Source organism: Suricata suricatta, chromosome 11 (genome assembly GCF_006229205.1).
Source record: "Suricata suricatta isolate VVHF042 chromosome 11, meerkat_22Aug2017_6uvM2_HiC, whole genome shotgun sequence".
NCBI classification, from domain to species: Eukaryota; Metazoa; Chordata; class Mammalia; order Carnivora; family Herpestidae; genus Suricata; species Suricata suricatta.
In genome coordinates, this window is record NC_043710.1 from 14951363 (window position 1) to 14954941 (window position 3579).

Here is a 3579-nt window from a genome sequence, read left to right on the forward strand (position 1 = left end):
CCTCAATGTGATCACATCCATCTGTTTGTCATCTCAGGTATAGTATTTTTTATTTCAGCCTGACTAGTTTTCGGTCTTTTATCTCTGAAGGGTTTCTCTCGTGTCCTCTGTGCTTCTTTCAAGCCCAGCTAGTTTCCTTCTGACTGTTGTTCTACATTCTTGTTCAGGTATATTGCTTGTATCTGCTTGCAGTAAATCCATGGCTGTGGCTGCAATTTCTTTTTGATCTTTCTTTTGGGGAGAAGTCCTCCATCTCGCCATTTTGTCTGGTTTCTGTCTTTTGCATGTTGAAATGTTGTTATGATTCCTGCTCTGGGAGTAATGCTGTATATAGAAGGAGTCATACACTGCCCAGGGCCTAGAGCCTCCAGAAAAGTTTCTGGTGTGTTCTGCATGCACTCTGCCATTGTGTTGTGGCTGCTCTTTCCCACAGGTCCGTCCCCTGCAGAGGTCCTCCTTGTATGTGGTGGGGAGTGTTTGAACCTTTTACTAGGTGTGCTTTGGTTTGTTTGTTAAAGTAAGACTGATTTAAAAAATGAAGGATGGGGGTGCCTGGGTGGCTCAGTTGGTTAAGCATCTGACTTTGGCTCATCATGATCTGATGGTTTATGAGTTTGAGCCCTGGAGGGACTCTCAGCTGTCAGCACAGAGCCTGCTTCAGATCCTCTGTCCCCCTCTCTGCCCTTCTCCTGGTCGTGCATTCTCTCCATCAAGAATAAATAAACCTTAAAAAAAAAGGCCTGATCTCAAAAAGAGAAAAGGAAAAGGAATAAAACACCAAGCAGTCAGACAAAAAACTGTAAGCCTGACTCCAAAGAAAAATGAAGAAAGAAAGAGGGAAAGAAAAAAGAAACGTCATCCAATAAATGCGAAAAGATAACACATAAACAAAAAACTTTAATTCTGACTTCAAAGGAAAAAAAGAAAGAAAAATAAAGCCTGGTCCTGTCTTCACCAGAAGTGAGGCTTACACTTTGGCGCACTCTGTGATCAGTAGACTTGGTGCATCGGTGCGGCCTGTGCTGGTCCTTTGGGGGAGCGGCCTGCTGCGGTGCCTTACAGTCAGACCTGCCCCCTATAGATTATATATCTCCACCATCATTCTTGAAGGAGAGGGTGAGGCACTGGGGACCCTAAGTGACTTATACATGAATCCATGAATGTTAGAATTGGAAGGTACGATGGGGGTAACCCAACTTACCTCCATCATCTCATATAGAAGGAGAGCCAGGGGACAGTGAGAAGTGGAGAGGTGAGTGGCATACTCAGATTAGGTGATCAGTTATGACCAGAGCTAGTGTCCAACTGTCCTGACCCCTGTCCAGTCCTCTCTTTCCTCTCTCTTCATTCTCCTTTCCATTCTCAGTAGTTCAACCTAGAAAAAAGTTCCCTTTATGTCCTTCCTTAAATTTTCTTCTCTTATGCCTCATTATTGGGTGTTGAAACTTTATAGAAATCTCACTAATTGAAGCAGATTTTGAACCTTCCTGAAGTCATAGTTTAATTGACAGTTTCACCCGAGAGAAAAGAGATTCCATGGGGACGTTGTTCCCTTGATTAAGGTGTGTGGCTTAGTTTATTTTAAATAATTTGGGGATCTAAGCATTTAGTCAGAACCCATGGACTCAGTGGGTAGGTATGTTTTCTACATAAAGCACAGCATCTTAAATTCTCTGAGTTTGGTGATTTCTGTAGAGTTTGTTTATTTCTTAGATATTATCCAAATGTCAACCCGGACCCAGATCCTCTTCACTTTCCTCTTCTATGATTCAACTTAGATGCCGTCATTTGTTTTCAGGCCCCCAGGACCACGGTGTTTTGTTCTTGGGGACAAGACCTGATTCTTGAATTGCAGTAGCAATAACCACCCAGGGCCACGAGAAGGTAGCCTAGTGTTGTTGAAAGAGCCCTGATTTCTGAGTGAGTAGCCTGGCAAGTATCTAGTGTGTGGCTTTGGGAAGCAATTAACCTTTCTCAGCTGCTGTCGCCTCATTTGTAAACAGAGGAGGTTTGAGTAAAAGGTCTCTAAATATTTTCAGTGCCACTCTCAGGGGCTTACGTTGAGTGTGACCTGAACTGTGCTCACTGGACCCTGCAGGGACAAATCAGCTGGGTGGGGAATGTTAGCTAAAGCACCTTACTTGTCCAGGGACCAGGATTCCCAGAGAGGCATCTAATGCTCCATCCTATCCTAGTGTCCCCAGCCAGATCATCGCCTTGAAAATGATCTATTCCAACAGAGTGACGCCTTCATGCTGAATTGGAGGCACTTGAGTGTATTTGCGATCCATCTGACCTCATCCCTTGTTCCAAGGCAGAATGAAGCCACACGAGATTTTCTGACTTCAAGGTGGGTGTTCTGGCTGGAAAGAAGGTGCAAAGTCTTTAAGCAAACATAGGATATTGGGTAAGTCAATTCCTGTCTTTAAGCCACAGGGGTTCAGTTGTAAAGGAAGTACTGTGCTTTGAAGATTATTTGGGGGCGGGGGCGTAACTTCCATTTACTTATTTATTTTTGGTGTGGTGAAATGATCCGAAATGTAAAATTTGGCATTTTTAATGTCCTTTTGAATTTTGGGATATAATTACAGAGCTACAATTATAAAGAATCTATTATTAATTGTTAAAAAATAAGTATCATTAGTTACTATAAGAGCACAGAGGAATTGGTACATTATTCTTATTATAGTGACGTTCTTATTGCAGTTAAGCACAGCGAAGGGAGAAAGGACCATTTTGGTTTGGAAATAGCTTTGTCATAGTCATTTGGGAATGACAATAAGGGTGCAAAGGTAGACAATGGCCAGTTCAAGTAGGCCCTGGACTCCATGCTGAGAATGTTAATATTTAGGCTCTGGACAATAGGGAGATATTGATAAGATGTTTAGGTAGAGAAATATCATGACCAGATTTACACTGATGGATAATCACCAAAGTATTTCCAGTGGCAGGGAAGGGAAGGTACAGAAGGGTGAGGGTATTGAAGGCAAGCTTCGCTGAACACACTGGAACTGGGTTGGTAGATGGGGAGTGTTGGAAGGACAAGGAAAGGGTGTTTTGGGTGAAAGGGGAGCTCTGTGGTAGGAATGAGCAGGGTGGGCTGGGGGATGGGAGAGGAGAGGATGTGAATAGAGGTGAGTCAGTTTAGTGGGTAAGAAGGTGATTCCTGAGGTGACTCAGTCTGTGAAGGTCTTTAAAAAGAAGTCAAAGGAGAGAAACCTAATGGAGGACCAGGGGGAGGGGAAGAGGGAAAGAGAGTTGGGGAGAGAGAGGGAGGCAAAACTTGAGAGACTATTGAATACTGAAAAGGAACTGAGGGCTGAAGGGGGAGGGGGGATAGAGGTGGAGGTGATGGAGGTGGGCACTTGTGGGGAAGAGCCCTGGGGGTTGTACAGAAACTAATTTGTCAATAAACTACTTTAAAAAAAAGTCAAAGGAGTCCAGGTTTTCTCCCAGCTATTTCGACACAGGGGGGATGTGAGGAAAGAAGCATCTAGGACACAATTTTCTGGCTGCAGTGTGCAGGATGGATGTGCAGGAGCATCTGGAGACGAGGAGGTGTTGGTAATTTGGGCATCT